This window comes from Pelodiscus sinensis, chromosome 1 (genome assembly GCF_049634645.1).
Source record: "Pelodiscus sinensis isolate JC-2024 chromosome 1, ASM4963464v1, whole genome shotgun sequence".
In the NCBI taxonomy this organism is placed as follows: domain Eukaryota; kingdom Metazoa; phylum Chordata; order Testudines; family Trionychidae; genus Pelodiscus; species Pelodiscus sinensis.
Window position 1 is genome coordinate 118,840,638 of NC_134711.1, and position 17,327 is coordinate 118,857,964.

A 17,327-nucleotide genomic window follows, 5' to 3' on the forward strand; every position below is an offset into this window, starting at 1 on the left:
CTCTTACCTCCTTCTCTACCTGACCTTTCTCTTTCCCTTCTTCCTCTCTTCTTTGACTCCCTCCAGATCATTAGAGCGCTGGGCCAATGAGGCTGGCAGGTGCTGCCAGGTACCAGGCAGGCACAGGGCTATTCACCAGGCCCCTATCCATTTCCCTTGATGGGGGCTGGAGTGGCAGGAGCTGATTAAGGGCTTCCAAACCAGCACCCTGCCACACTTCCAAGCTACGTGTTTCCAACAGCTCATTTGCGTTCACTCCCAGATTCCTTTTAAATTGCAAGACATTTCCAACCAGGGTATGATATAAACCTTGAGCTGCTGCTTTTCACAGAAGGAGCCACATCACTGTGCAATCCCTAGAGCAATGGTTTTCAAACTAAGCGTCATGATCCAGTCCTGGGAATGTCAGGCATGGGGTCGCCTTGCTGTAGGGTGGCCATCAGGCTTCTTCCCTGTTCTGGCACTGCAGACCCTGCTGTGCCCCCAAAGCAGTCAGCAGCTGGTCCAGCTCTTAGGTGGGCTGGATGGGACTCCCTGCACTGCCTGCACCTGAGGCATTGGTTTTGGGGACTGCTGCATGTGGGCAAAAGCAGCATGCAGAGCCACTTGTGCACCTCTGCCTATCAACCAGACCTGCTGCTGGCCCTGCTGCTGGCCACTTCCAGGGCACAGTGCCGTCCGTGGTGCCAGGACAGGGAGGAAGCCTGCCTTAGCCCCCCGATGCACTGCTAACTGGGAGCTAGCAGTTCTGGGCACCACATTTCGAGAAAGATGTGGAGAAATTGGAGAAGGTCCAGAGAAGAGCAGCAAGAATGATTAAAGCCCTAGAGAACATGAGCTAGGAGAGAAGACTGAAAGAACTGGTCTTTTTTAGTTTAGAAAAGAGAAGACTGAGGGAGGACATGATAGCAGTTTTCAAGTACCTAAAAAAGTGTCACAAGGAGGAGGGAGAAAATTGTTCTCCTTGGCCTTTGAGGATAGGACAAGAAGCAATGGGTTTCAATTGCAGCAAGGGAGGTTTAGGTTGGACATTAGGAAAAACTTCCTAACTGTCAGGGTGGTTAAACACTGGAATAAATTGCCTGCGGAGGTTGTGGAATCTCCATCACTGGAGATATTTAAGAGCAGGTTAGACAGATACCTGTCAGGGATGGTCCAGATGGTGCTTGGTCCTGCCATGAGGGAAGAGGACTGGACTCGATGATCTCTCAAGGTCCCTTCGAGTTCTAGTGTTGTATGATTCTATGATCCTCAGCTGCTTGCTTATAGCCCTTTGAATCTCAGAAATGGTGCAAGGGGAACTTAGGGCTTGATCTAAAGCCCACTAATGAGAATCTTTCCATCTTCCTCAATGGGCTTCGGATCAGGTCCCCAGCGAGGGCCAAGAATGTGGCTGCAAGAGTGACAGTTGTATCAAGCTTTCCAAACCAGAATCAGTGCACTTGTTGGATGCGTCTAGATGGGCAAGATTTTGTGCAAAAGTTGCCGCTTTTGCGCAAAAACTTGCCAGCTGTCTACACTGTCCGCTTGAATTTGCGCAAAAACACTGACTTTGTAATGTACAAAATCAGTGTTTCTTGCACAAATACTTTCACGCTCCTGCTCGGGAAAAAGCCCTCTTGTGCAAGAATACTTGCGCAAGAGGGCCAGTGTAGACAGGGAAGAACTGTTTTGCACAAAAAAGCCCTGATGACTAAAATGGCGATCGGGGCTTTCTTGCACAAAATCGCGTCTAGACTGGCCATGGATGCTTTTGCACAAAAACATCTGTGCCAATCTCGATGCGCTTTTGTGGAAATACTTTTAATGGAAAAACTTTTCCGTTAAAAGTATTTCCGCGAAATCATGCCAGTCTAGACGCAGCCGTTCAGTATTGCCATGCTCTACTGCAGTGATGATATGTAGGCAATTCATCATAGTTATTTCAGTTTTCTGGTGGAGTTCAAGATGTTGGGTTTCAACCTGGAAAACCCTGAATGATTCACATCTTTGCCCCTTTCTAATTAGTATAAAAACGGGTGTTTGTACCAAATCTCAGATTTCAACCAAGTAAAATAAACATGGATGTCTCAGCTCCTGACAGAACCACCACCCTCTCCTTGTGCTCAAGCCACCCACCGACTCCAGTTTCTGATATAAAATTAAAACGTCCCACTTTCTCTTGCAAGTCAAGCATAAATGTTGATGTAGACAGCTTAATTGCCTTGTAAATGGTAGTCAGTGACAAAATTAAAAATTCATCAATTTAAAACTCAGAAATTGAAAAATTAACGAATGGGAAACAGATTACTTTACAAAGTGGATAAGTCAACAATTGGCAAAGTAGCGACAGCTTGATAAATTAACAAAACACTTCTGGATAGGTGGAAATGCCTCCCAATTGGTAATTAGAGAGATATGAATAATCGGAGTTCTGTCATTATAAGAATTGCTACTTTCAAATTCAAAAGAAGGATTTCAGACAATCAACGCTCAGGAAAATCAAACAGCATCCTGTCACTCTTCATTGAAATCTATACTGGCATGTGTTCAATCAAATCAGTTTCAACACCATATCGTTCCATCAAATAGTCTAATCACATAATCATGGACTGCTTTTATTATGTGCCCTAATGGGAAAAGAGCTATACAAATGAATAGAGAAGAATTCCATAGGTTTCTACTGAAATTAAACAGAGTTTGATAGAAATTACTAAATGATTTATAGATTGAGGTATCTTTCTGCTATCGAATTGCACAGGTTTGTATTCCAACTCCACTGAAAGATTATCATTCTCTAATAGCATCTGCAGACGGACAGTCATTTTAACAGCACACAGTGCTTGATCCCTTCTCCAAATTAGCTAGACTTTCTCCATTACCTCCTAGGAGATGATCTGACTATTTCAACTACAATTATAAAAATAAGGCCTTTTTGAAAGAAAATGTTTAACTACAGTGCAGTATTCATTCTTCTTACAAGCATTTTTGCTGAGTGCAGGCTGCAGGAAAAGCAAAATTACTTAAGAGAATAGGAAGTTTATTGTGTCACAGCAGGTTAGAGATTCCTCTCATTCTCCTTCATAACTTCAGTAGTTGTTCAGCATAGCTTCGAGTTACACCCACATTAGAACAATCTATTCATCAAAACTTCCCCACTTTTAAAAAAGTATTACCAAATTCTATGTGACGGGCCCACACACTTCACTTCACCACAGATAAACGGCTCTGTTTCGGACCATTGCTGGAGGATGTTGTACTTTTTTTTTTTTTTTACACAGGGCCTATTTCCTGCTTCAGGGCAATAGAACTAGAAAGTTAAAAGGTGGTAGCATAGCAATTCCAAATCCTCTTAAGGCAAAAAAGGAAACAAGAAAGTTAATTTATTTTACACAGTAGCTTGTTGAAACATTTTTTGCCTTTTGGAATAATAGGAATCCTGTTCATGAAGCTAGAGCATGCAATCTTTGCGATCAACTGCTGTTGCAATAATCTAATGCTTCAGTATTTAGTCAGTCACAAAAAAGAAAAAGGTTCAGTGGCTTGTATACTTTTCCATCAGGAATTATCATGTCAGGATAGTACATTTATTGCCATAGTTTTGTCTCAGGTGAAAAATGTAGTCCTGCCTTGGACATCCTCTCATCCAAAACAACTGTTTTTGCCTTCTTCATACAGGATGTACTGTTTCTTCCCATAATTCCTAGCACTCTTCCTTCCCCCTAATTCACTTTCCCCCCTAGGACAAAAGCTTTTTCATACTAACAGCCATGTTGGATCAGACCCACGGTCCATCTAGCCCAGTGTCCTGTCCCTGACAATGACCAGAGCCAGACTCTGCGGAGGGAACGAACAGAACAGGGTAATTTCAACTGATTTATCCTGTCAGCAGTCCCATTTCCTGGCAGTTGAAGGTTTAGGGACATATGGAGCATGGAACTGTGTCCTTCACCATCTTGACCAACAGCCATTGATGGACCTATTCTCCCTGAACTAGTCTACTTCTTTTTTGAGCCCAGTTATATTTTTGACTAAATTCCATATAGTTCATTTTAAAAAATATATATTTAAAGGATTTCAAATGGTTTCTAGAAATTACCACCCACTTACACACCTTATTTTAGCCTAAAATAATCTCTAGGGGTTTGCCTAGACAGCAGCACTATTTTGGGATACTTCCAGTATCCCGAAATAGCTATTCCCCATCTTTTAAACAAGCCCGTTATTTTGAAATAGCTTTTGAAATAACAGGTTCTCTATTCTGACATCCCTGTAAACCTCATTCCACAAGGCTTAAGGGATGTTTCGGAATACTGATCTATTTTGAAATACACTGGAAATAAACTACACAAATTGCATAGCTTATTTTGATGTGCGGGTGCAATGTAGACACACCCTAGATCACATAACAATAGGCCTCAATCCTGCAAAAACTTTTGGATTTGTTAGCTTTAAGCAAAGAATGTGATGGGACTACTGACAAAGTTAAGTGCACACATAAGCCTTTCTGGGATCCTACCATTTCTTTCACACACTATTCCCTGGAACACACTGTCATCATTTTTTGTAAAGTAATTTTGTTTTTAAAGGAAGGCAGAATGGTCCTGAGATTAACATACTAGACAGGGAGTTGAGAGACCCAGATTCTATTTTCAGCTCTACCCCAGACTTGCTGCATAACCTTGGGAAAGTTACTTTTATCAACATTTTCTTGTCACCTAAATAAGAGTAAAATTTTTAGAAGTGCTGAGCACTTGCATCTCCCACTGACTTTCATTTGGGACTAGGTGGGGCATATGTTCACTGTGTAAAGACTGAGCGTAGATTTCAGAATTTGGTTTCCAATGAGAGATGGCAGTTCAGTAAGTCTACAGCAGCATCCCTATCTCAAGTTTTAACCATGTCTTACCATCGTGGGATTGAAAATTTGGGAGGGAGGCTCTCAGTCTTTTTCACAGTACCTTTGCATTTCTAGTCTTGGCTGTAACCTGGAATTGCAGGCACCCAAAAGTGAAAAAAAATGCAAATAGTTACTTGAACTCTTTAGTTTACTATGCAAAAGACAAAAACAAACCATGCCTCAAAAACAAAATAAAAAGATACCAAGCACTTTGCCTGTACATGAACACTCCACATTCGGACAGCAGTTTAATTCACAATACAAACAGGAGTACCAGTCAGCTCAAAACACAACAACAAAAATACTGGCTGGTATATTACCAGCACCGAACAACAACCACTCCCCTCCCCCCCAAAAAAAACCCCAGAAACCCACACCACCTTCTCAGAAACCCACTCAAGCTCACTTTCCATTCCAGGTTCTGAGAAGTCTTTTTTAAAAATCCAAACCAGTACATTCACTCCAAATCTGAACTGTTTTCCACTCTTCAACTTTTTAATTTAGCCCACAGCTGTCAGATCAATTCAGCTCCTCTCTGATGCTCATCTGATGAAGACAGACTGCCAGGTTTGATACCTTCAGATATATTTAACTTAGTTTTCTGATATGACAGATGATAAGATCTTGATTTTTTTGAGAATTTCATTGTTTCTGACCTTTTTCCCCAGGTCTTTTTTAGACAGTCCTCTGTCCAAAAAGGCGACTTTAAGGCTGATAACTGGCATATCAAATATTTGTTTCTGTAACTTTTATCCCTCTAATATCAGATTGCACCACATAATCTAGTCTGACTTTTCCATCCCTGTCTTTTATGATCAGATGATCCATAGTATGTATTCAGATAACCTCCTGGATTTGGTGTAAATAATATACACCCAAGGACATTGCGTTTTTTTGTTTGTTTTTAATCATAACTTGATCTTTGTATGATTTTATTATATATAAAATATGCAGCCTTATGACTGACAGAATCAACACAACAGACTATGTCCCCATCCTACTAGCTGGAGAATAAATACTTTGTTGGTGAATGGCAGGTGGAAAACACAGCCTAAGAAATACAAATGGATACACTAAGTAACTACTGTAGCACATAGAAGAGGAAAAGTAAGGCAAGGAGCAATATTCTGCTAGATTTAGCCAGCCTTACAGAAAGTGAGTAGTACTTTACTTCAGGGTTGGTCCTGCTTTGAGCAGGGGGTTGGATTAGATGACCTCCTGACATCTCTTCCAACCCTGATCTTCTATGATTCAACATGTAAGTCAAGTAGTCCACTGAATACAGTAAAATGACTCACAGGGTAAAATGCTGCATAAATGAGTTAAGCCGGCAGAAGCCTTATGATGGTAAGCATTAAAAAAATGCTGAGCCTTTACCTATCTATCTAAGAGTTCTGTATTGCTGCCCATCACCACAGTACATGAGGGACTTCCATAAAAAATAAAGATAAAAGCCTAAGTATTTCAGCCATGGTATTTCAGACTCCTCTACCTCTCCAGGCAAGAGAAAAAGCTGACAGGGGCATGGTTTGCTTTTCCTTTTGTGTCATTCCGGTTATAGTGGAAAAGATTTTTCAGCATCTCTTAAACGGGATCAGATTGTGGGCTCATCTAATCTCTTCTAGAAGTTCATTCCGTAACTAGATGCTGCCAGATGCCAGCTAGATGCCACATTCCCATTGGCCAAGTCTTCATCTAAAGAAAGAGTAGAAAAGCCAACTTCACTCTCATGATTTAGTTATTGTTTGTTTTTAGTTTTATTCCAAAATGGCTGGACTAGTAAATCTTGCTGATCTGAAACTCTGCTTCTAGGCCTCATGTGTAGTACACAGGCAGGAGAGGATTTATAAGCCATACACGTGGTCTGGGCCTGCTGCAAGAATTCCTGTCAGGTGATGCGATATAGCTCCATGTCTCCCTCCAGAGACTTCTGCAGGGCACGCAGGGCAGTGATGTACTCCTGCTCCAGGTCCTCACGAGTTGTCCATGGCAGCGGCTCTCACGGGGTCGGGAGGCTGGTGTGTGAGGTGTTGCAGGTGCCTCACTCACAGCTGATCCAGCTGTGAAGAACAAAGAGATGGGCAGTCATCCCAGGAGACAGGGTGTCTGAAGTCCAGCCTTCATCTCTGAGGCGACACAGAAAGGTCTTGGGTCAGATGAAGGCGACGTGCTTGGAAGAAGGTCATCAGTGGCCTAGACAGTGGGCCCCTTTCTACAGGGGCACAGACATCCCGGGGAAGCCTTGCTACTCCACATCCCAGGGACAAGCAGGCATGGGAAGGTGCTGGCCAGGCCAGAAGCCTGGGGGCGGGAGTAGGGCAACAGGGCGGCTCAGCTTCCCTCTGTGCAAGCAGGGCCTGCTGTGTGCCACGCACTGTTTCCTCTATGGCTGCACCTTTCAAGCCTGCAGGGGAAGGGGAACTATAGAGTTCTGGTGAGTGTGGACAGAGTGGCTAGCAGATTAACTGTGGGAAGCCCCGGAGGCCACTTATTTCAAAATAACCACAAACGTGCTGTCTACACACGCCCTATTTTGAAATTACTATATCGGAATAGGCTTTATTCCTTGTAAAATGAGGGTTACAGATGTCAAAATAACAGGCTTGCTTGCTATGTAGATGCTCACTTTGGGTATGTCTACACTACCACACTAGTTCAAAGTAGGGTGGTTAATGTAGGCAACCGGAGTTGCAAATGAAGCCTGGGATTTGAATTTCCCGGGCTTCATTTGCATGTTGCCGGGCGCTGCCATTTTTAAATGTCCGCTAGTTCGGACTCCGTGCCCGCGGCACGAACTAGGTAGTTCGGATTAGGCTTCCTATTCCGAACTACCTAGTTCGTGCCGCGTGTAGCCGCGGGCACGGAGTCCGAACTAGCGGACATTTAAAAATTGCGGTGCCCGGCAACATGCAAATGAAGCCCAGGAAATTCAAATCCTGGGTTTCATTTGCAACTCCGGTTGCCTACATTAACCACCCTACTTTGAACTAGGGTGGTAGTGTAGACATACCCTTTGTTATTTCAAAATAATGCTGTTGTATGGAAAAGAGGAAAGCTATGTATCAAAAACCTGGCCCTTCCAATACTACTTTTAGAGTCACTGTAGTCTATGGCTGGACTGAGAAAGGTTTTATGTCTAGATGCTATCAAATATTAAAACACTCCTCTTTCCTAGAAATAAAAATCTTGCATTAATGGCAAAGAAGTGGGAATAAACTGTGGAGGCTATACACAAATTTACAGTTGCCAGTAGTTTAAGACAGACACAAATCTTTATTGTATGCAGATGTTTTATTTCATCTCTATAACTCAGTACATAAGACATGCTTGCTACCCACAAGATGCTGTATACATCAAGGCATTGCTTTCTTTCCCCAATCTGTACAGGCATTTCCTCTCTAAATTTTAATTTTCCCAGTGATCTGAAGCTGTCTACACAGGGTTCTAATCTGAGCAGAAACTGCATCAACCTTCCCCAAAATTAGTAGTTTACCTTTTTTATTTAAACCATCCAACCAGAATTGACATGCCTAATTACCTAGATCTGGGTTTCCCTTATCAAATATTTACCTCATTACTATATAAGAAATACTTGCTGGGAAACAAATGGAGACCTGTACTAGATTATTTCAACAAACTGAAAATAGACTTTTCTCTCTCGTTTTTATATATCATCTACCACACTCTCCCCTTTTCTCCTCCTTAGCTCTGAATAACAATGTAGCAAAAACATTATGTGTGTGTGTGTGCATGACTCCTTCTGCATAGTATGGCCTCTCTGAGCACATCCACAAAGCCCTTCTCCTTTTCCACATTTAAATCCATTTTAAAGATTCACTTTTTCCAAGCTGCCAAGTGAATCAAATTGAGTTGCCCATATGCAGGGCTCGACAAATCCGTATATCTACTCGCCTGTGGCAAGTAGATTTCAGCCAGTCACCCCGTTCACTGGCGGCACGTGCATGCGCAGTGCGGGGCTGGCGAGTGGATTACGCTGCGGTTTGTCAAGCCCTGCCTATATGACTTGTAAGTACTTTGTCCGTTATAGCTCCTGTTCCCTTCCCCCTTCGCCTCTGTCTGTTATCAGACTGCGAGTTCATCAGAGCCATGCTCAATATCATGTGTTGGGAAAGTGCCTAGCTTGTAACAGATGCTCCTGTAAATAATATATAATAAAAACTCTTTTAAAAAAGAGAAAAATGTATCTTTCATTGCTTAATAGTTCCTGTTTCTCCTGAAACGCAGTGTGGGAAGCACCCTTACAAATGGACTACTAAAAGATGTCTAGTTTCACAATCGCTTCTGTAAGCACTTCTGTTTCCTTTGATGAAATCTTCTGGGAATCCCAGCTGATATTGCTACTCTTTCTACAGCTGCAGCACACTGAGGGAAATATTTTTTTTCTTCCTGCCCCAGTAATGAATACACAGAATTTAATTCAGATAATTGTTATCTAGGCACCAATCTCACTAGGAGCCACCTCGCCTGGAGTTCCACTGAAGTCTGCAGAACGCTGCATGAGCACAAGGGTCTACCTGACACATCCAATGGCATCATCAGAGCCCTTGTCTCCAATCCTGCAAAGACTAATTCGCACATTCAAACTTTATGCCCTGTGAGTGGTTTCATCAGAATCAATGGAATTACTCCCAGGGTGTAAATCTGAGTATATCTGTGCAGGAGCAAGGCCCTAGACTGCAACATTGATTGTTCATCATATTTGTCTGTAAAGGAACTAACACATTGAAACCGCAGTAATTGTTGCAAAGTTACAGTAAAGCCGTTGGCCTTTTCTCCACTGATACCTGCATGCTCATTTACAAAGAAAGTTTAAGATAAAAACAGTGCAGGACAGAACATGCCCAATATTATTAGCATTTAATTACTTTCAGATGTTTCATGGCCCTGAGTAGGCCCATAGCTAGCCAAAAGGAAATGGGAGGCTTTGGGGAGCTATCAGGAATCACCAAACTTAAATAGGAATGGGGGTGCGGAGGAGGAGAATGCGTCCTGAAGGGCATTCTCTGGAAATTTTAAAAATACAATGTACAGTTAGAGTAGATTTTAAGACACTTGTATATAATCATTTTATATATTAAATTAACATGTTTACTGTGTATATATCTGGTATTCTTTACCTGAATAACTTGCCAATTGGCAAATGATATTATATTAAATTACCCATAAATGCCACACACACAAAGCCAAGCACTAAATGCCCTTTCACATTTCCCAGGCCCAAACACAGACATATAAAGAAGCAGCCTCACGTCTCTGTAACCCATGCTATATGGTTAATATCTCCATTCCCACTGCTCCCTTTCTATATTTTGAAGTCTCTCTCTCTTTACTTCTCTCTCCCTCACTTTCTTTTCTCCATGATTCCAAATTTCTCTCTCCTTCACCATTCCCTTCTACTTCTCCTAATCCCTGAAATCCACAACTTCTTTTCCCAAATCCACAGTCTCCCTGTCCCTACTTTCCCCTTTTTCTATGCAATTAATCTCTTTACTTATTTTCTCCATTCTCACATAACACAATCCATTCTTTCCTTCCAACTCTTTTCCCCCCGGCACAAGAATATATATTTTAAGATCCACCCCACTTTGCTCACCTACAGCTGTCCATCATTAACTCTCATAAATTCATCAGTTCTGAATCTCATTCTCTTTATAATCTGTGCTCCCTCTCCTGCAGTCCTTTCTCCAACTCCATGTTTCCTTTGAAGGTTCACTTATTGTGCAACCTTCCTCCAATTTCCTTTCAGTGCCTTGCCCAAAGGAAATGTTGGCCTCACTCACTCTTCAGTGCTGAGTCTGCATGAAATTCAGATAATTTGCCTATGCTAAAGTAGGCCTACACTGAGTGTGTGTGCATGTGTATTTAATAACCTCCTTTCTAAGGTGACAGGCTTTAGGATTACAAATTAAACATGGAAAATTAGCTTTGTAGACTTAACATTGTCACGTCACATGGAACTTCACTAATGACCGAGTAATCCATGTCACAGTATTACTGAATTTAGCAAATTAAGTAGTAAATGAGCAAACAGGGTTAAAAAAATCAAGGAAAATACATCACAGAATGCATTTGTTTGGTTGACCATTGTAGTTTTAATAATAGTATACAATGAAGTATCAGTGTTCCATAGTGAATGTTGTGAAAGTAACAGAGACCCACACCAGAGGCTTCTGTTAAATCAGTGATCTCCAACCTTTCAAGGTTGCCGGGTGCCAGGGGGCGGGGCCGTTCGCCCGCCGGGCGCCAGGGGGCGGGGACACTTGCGCCCTGGGGGCGGCCCCCCCCATAGCCGCATGCCCGGGGCGCCCCCCCATAGCTGCATGCCCGGGGCCGGCGCTCCCCCCGCCCAGCGCCGCGCGCCCGGGGCCGGCGCTCCCCCCGCCCAGTGCCGCGCGCCCGGGGCCGGTGCTCCCCCCGCCCTGCGCCGCGCGCCCGGGGCCGGCGCTCCCCCTGCCCTGCGCCCGGTGCCAGGCCAGCCCCGAGCACCTGGCAGGCGCATGGAAATGCCCCCGCGGGCGCCATTGCGCCCGTGGGCACCGTGTTGGGGACCACGGTGTTAAATGATTGCTGAAAAACAGGGAGAAATTGCTGGGTATTCTGATCTCACAATGTAAATGAAAACAACTTCACGGAAGTCAATGGAGTTAAACTGATGTAAAAAACAACAAGCAATATCAGAATCTAGTCCAATGTGTGCAAATGATGGGGTGCGAGGATTAGTGAAGTGTGATTTAGTGAACTTCTACTACAGTTCTAACCTAAGAAGCAAACTATTTCAAAAAGCTAACATCATGGGTTTGTTACCTAGATGTGTTTTCCCAGAAATGGATCTATGTTTCAAAATCCCTGGCCAAAGAAACCTGAAGTGACTGCCAGCTTTTGTCTGAACCTGTCCCCAAAAGTCCATCCAGCACCCCTATGCCCTTTACCCAGGGGTGGGCAATAATTTTTGACAGGGGGCCACACCAAGATTTTGGAAAGTGGTCAAGGAACGCACTCTTCCATGATATTAATGGAGATGAGGGGTCTGGAATGGAGATTGGGTGCAGAAGGGAGCTTGGGTAAGGGACTGGGGTGCAGCAAGAAGACTGGAGTCTGGGAGGGAGTTTGGGCGAAGGAGATGGTTGTGACCTAGGGCAGGGGACTAGAGTGCAGGGGTTTGGGATGTGACCTAAGGTAGGAGGGGATTGTGATCTGGGGCAGGAGATTGCGGTGCCAGATCTGGAAGGGGGTATGGGTGTAAGAGGGGAACAGAGGGTTTGGGTATGTTGAGTGGGGGGGGGAGGGGCAGAGATTTTGGGCAGGAAAGGGCTGGGTTGCCAGAAGCAGGCTGTGGCCAACAGACTTACTTGTCAGCTGCCAAACTTGCCTGCCTGCCTGCAGAGCTTAAAATGTTTCCCAGTCAGCCAGCCTGCCTGCCTGGCCATGACCTTCATGAATAACTGAGCCCAAGAGAGGGGTGTGATTCTTCTTAGTTGCCTGTTAGTCTAACAAGCAGCTCCCATTAGCCAGTTTCTGCCAAAAACTGGCCAAGGGGAATGTGCTGGGGGCAGTGCAGCTCCTAAAACTTCCCTTCTCCCCTCCAGGTTCAAAACAAAAATGGAGCCCTGCAGCCACTTTTCTGCACAGCGCACGGGAATGCGGGGCAAGCTCATGAGCCTGCCTGGGGCTCCCCGCTGCCTCCGCGGGTCAGATCCAGTGGCTTGGAGGAAGGGATCTGGCCCATGGGCTGTATTTTGCCCAGGCCTGCCTTTACTCCTACATAAGATCTCACTTTTCCTTTTGCTGTTCCCGCCGGAAAACCATTGTATTCACACAAACAGCGTTTGCCCCTTGCTTCCTGCAATCTCACAAATGATTAACTTGTCTTCATTTTTAAAGCTGAGGAAGAAAGTTAGTTTTTCAAAGATGGACTCAGCATAGGAGACATTGTAACCCTCATTAATGCTATAAGTGGAAATGGAGAAAGAGTGGCAAGCTTATCCCAGGAGGTTGTATATGTGGAATTAGAACAGAGTGTGATCCTGGTGACTTTACCAACTTTACATGGCCCTTCATCAGACCTGTTCACCTTTCCACCATAAAGCGTTGTTAACCATAACTGTGACTGGGGTGCATGGATGGGCCACATTGAAAATACCACGCTTAGGGCAGACTATAAGAAATGGGGTACACAATCCCCAAAACTAGTGGGTTTATTCTATAACTAGCTCCACCAAAGCCAAACACAGTGTTCTTTAGGCATTCCAGCCCTTGGCTCCCATCTAAACAACCAAGTCTAACATAGTGAGAGGTTACTGGAAATCCTGTTAACCATACATAAAGTTCTGCCAGTCCCAAAGGATCAGACACTTCAAGTTCAACAGCAAACCCAGATCTTCTCTAAAATCACACTGTTAGCTAATCCTTAATAAATAAATCTAAGAATTATTAATAAAGGGAAAAAAGAAGAGTTACAAATGGTTAAAAAATCAATATACATATGAATAAGTGTAAAGTCCTTATCTAGTTTCATAGCAGAGACAATGAGGCTGCTGATTTGTAAAAGGCTCTCTGAAATCAATTCAAAGGGTTACAATGTAACTGGCAGTTCAGGTGAAGAGTCGGGGGTTTTCCATAAGAATTCCAGGGTAATTCCGATAAATTACCTGGAAAGCTCAGTCCTGTGGTTTAGACCCGCTCTATAAAAGCAGACCTGAGAGACAGGATCAGGCCTGAGGCTTCTCTTTTATAGCTCTCTAGCAGGCTGACAAGCCTCCTCATAGAAATTGTCACAGCAGGACTTTCCTCTGAGGGAGAATAGGCATTGCAAATAGTTGTCAGACATAGGCTTTGAAGTTAATTTTCTATTTCCTATGCATACACAGATAATGTCATTACACTGTAAGGCAACAGAGATAGTTAAGCTGAAAACAATGTAGTTAAATTATTAGTTTCCTGCAGTATCTCACATCTTTGATCTTAAGGTTAACTAAACCATCCACACATGTAACATAAGGCAATTAAGATATGAAAGAGAATTAGCATCTACAGCTACTTTGATTACTTTGTTAAACTTCTAACAAGATATAGGTTAATATCTTCCCTTGATTTCTATTAAATTAACGGGTTAATGATTGCTAGCCTAGTACATCTCTGAAATTCACAGACAGGTGAATTGTTTTGATACAATTGTAGTACATCATGTTAAGTTGTTCTGGGTCACACACAGGTGGCTGGTCGGTCAGTGTCACAGTAACATGTTTTCTTTATCATCTATTAGTACTGGGCTACTAAACACACGGCCCCGGGCCGCATGCAGCCCGTGGCCCATTTGTTTGCAGCCCACAGGATGGTTTGGGTTTTCGCAGGGCTCAACATGAGCCCCAGGGGTGGGATCCTTTGAACATGGCCTCCACTGGGAACATGCTCCACAACGGGGAGGCATCTCCCAGGCGGGATGAGCACTGAAAGACACAAGCGGATGGGCTGGCTAGGACAGACAGGTACAGGATATCAGCATTTCTAGCCCCCAGAGAGAAGGTGCCAGGAGAGTTGGAGCATTATGGGAAGTGCTTTGTATTGATGCCCGTCAGTGTGAATGAAGCTATTTGCATATATTTGCATATATATTTGCATGTACATGCAACCACACTTAAGTTGCGGCCCTCAACATGTGCTGAGAGGATCATTGTGGCCCCCAGAGCTTCCAAAGTTGAGTAGCACTGAATTAGTATCTCTCTGTCTGCTGAGACTCATCCCCATAGCATGAGTACCTTATTCTAAAAGTAACACACTAACTTGTTCTCTGTGTTTAAACACAATGTCCACCTAGCATTGCCACTCATTATGGTAGATGAGGTTGAAGAAAAGGACAGGACAGAAACCTCAAATTTTGACTCTGTATTCAGTGAAAAGTAAATGCAGCTCTGGGAATCATGGACTAATGATGAGCATGCCACCTGTGAGGCTGAGCAAATTGTTTTTTGAATCAGCTGGAGATTTTCAAAGATTGACAATTTGATTCTCAAGTGCAGTGGTATAGACCATCATATCTCAGGTGACTGAAGCCCTATCTAGCACATAAGCTGGATGTAAATCTTCCACACACTAGCCCATTGTACACTAATGTAGCTATGTACATTCTCTTGCAGAATACTAAAAGTACCCTACAGAACTTTTATCTAACCTACATTGAAACCAAAATATATGAATGCAAAGTAGGGAAGTGTTTGTGCACAGCAGTAGAATCCACATGGACACAGCATGGTGGAGTAGAGTCACATCCCAGTTGGATATGAATTAAGTATTCATTAGACAAACCCTGATTTCCTATAGTGGATCTTTCTGCTTCAGGTCTTCAACTCTTTTGCTGTTATATTAAGTGAAGTTCCTCTACTCCGGGGTTTCCCAAACATTTTTGGTCATGGATCCCCTATGGAGTCCTGAAAATTTGGTGGAGCCTTTACTAGGTCTTTCTTATTGTCAGCAACAAGATCTTGAATGCAACATGCAACAGTACTGTTTGACAATGGTGCCACTTTTTTAACTCAATTGCTCATCAGGCATACATGTTACAATATATCTTACACAAGGCTGGATGAGTTCTTCTGCAATTGTATGTGCTTCTCCAGCGTGTGCAATAAGGTAGTTCACTTTGTAGCATGCTTCTGTGTGTTTTCATTACCCAATTTAGTGATTTGTATCACTGAGAGTTTATTATTTGAAAGTGCCTTCATAATTTAGCAAGTGTCAGAGAACGGACATTGTTACACACCACACACCATGCATCGGGAGCATCTTTATTTCCAATGCAAGTAAACTAAAAGACTAATAACACTCATCATACTTGTGTTTCTTTTTGCTTGCTGCTAATCCAGTGGATGAAAGTGGTTTCCTCTTCAACAGCTCACTTTCTGATTTTTCAGTCACAAAAGGCATTGATTGTCCTTTTCCTTTCCCAATATTTTGCTTTGTTTGTTCCAGCCAAAGTCCAGTTGTTAGAAGCCAAAGTTTCTTTTTGGACCCACTTATCCATGGAGAATGTGTTTTGATACTAAGGGTAGGCAGTGATGTATTGTCAAATGAACGACAATGCAGTGTGAAGTGCACTGTATTTCAGCGAACTTCAGTCCAAAAAAAGGGGGAAATAAATATCGTCTTAAATCTTTGATTTGTGAAGAGGTAGGCCAGACGGTAGTATCAGGTGCTTGAAGCCTCTGATATAGGTCATCAGGCCTCTAGCTCTCGTGCAACTTGCTATATGCTACCGCAGCGCACTTCTATGTTTGTCAGCGATAGCCTGAGTGTTTTGCCAAACTACTCTTCATTTTATACAACCCCTACCCCCATTTCATGTTGCATGTCAAGCTTATTTATTGAATACAGCCACAATAATTCTCAATAGGTTATTTATAAAAAATGTTGTCTCCATTTTTAATTGAAAAAAAACCCATTGCTCCAAATAATTGTCATTAATATTTTCTCGTGGTGTCCCCGGGACCCATTGCACAGAGCCCCAGGGCTCCACGGAGCACACTTTGAGAAAGCCTGATCTATTCTATTCCTTCTCGAGCATGAACCAACGAGTGCATTCTTACTATGTTCTATCTCAAAAAGGATGTTTATAACATTAACCTACAAATCCAGCTGGGATGCATAAACTCTTCATTCCACAGCCCAAGCTCTGTGCACGCAGCAGAACAAGCCACTTTGCTTTCTTTTTTGGCCAGTCTGATATCACTAAGGGGATCTTTGCTTGATGACAACTATGCCAGATCAAATCCATGTAACAGCATAATCTGTCCTTTTTCAAGATCCAAATCTTGTCAGCACTTTGCTACAGCCACTGCTTATGAGCAGACAATTGGATCTTGTTCATGTTCTCATTCACTGGCTGTGAGTCCTGAGAAAGTCACACAGACTGGGGAGAGGAAATGACGGGTAATTTTTCTATTTAAACAATGGCCTTGAAAAACTTTACTGAGACATATATTGTTGTCGAAAGAAATTGCTGCAACTTTAAGAGTGACTATTTTCTAAGGTACTGAACACAAGCACTATTAGCCAGAGGAAATTGTTCATGGTTCATTTTAAACAACATACGAAACATTAAAATGTCTTTAAATATACTTCTGAAACACATGAAAAACACAAGAAAAAACGTGTAAACTACGCAGTGGCAGAGACTACACATCTGCTAATGATACATATAGCAACCATCCCATGAGGAAGAGACAGACACATACACTAGCCAATGCAATTCAATTATCAAGGTTATTTCTTTGCCAATGGATATTTTCTATGGCACTTATGTTTACAAAAACAATCAGGATTCATAAATCATCTGAATTTATGGATATGTATTCTGCCAGCTATTCATCCAGATAACAAAACTAGATTAAACCTAACATATGCAGGTACATGGACTGAATTAACTTGGTTCAAA

The 17,327-nt window shown here is 42.9% G+C and overlaps 2 protein-coding genes across 3 annotated transcripts in view; both read right to left on the reverse strand.

Moving 5' to 3' along the window:
• The window catches only part of KRAS (KRAS proto-oncogene, GTPase), a 208,257-nt gene extending 195,676 nt beyond the window's left edge, over positions 1-12,581 (reverse strand). The window contains exon 1 of the mRNA XM_075898656.1: positions 12,574-12,581. The gene's annotated coding sequence lies outside the window, so the exon portion shown is untranslated. The remainder of the gene's footprint in view (positions 1-12,573) is intronic.
• The window catches only part of LMNTD1 (lamin tail domain containing 1), a 276,783-nt gene that overhangs the window by 75,957 nt on the left and 183,499 nt on the right, over positions 1-17,327 (reverse strand). The window lies entirely within an intron of this gene.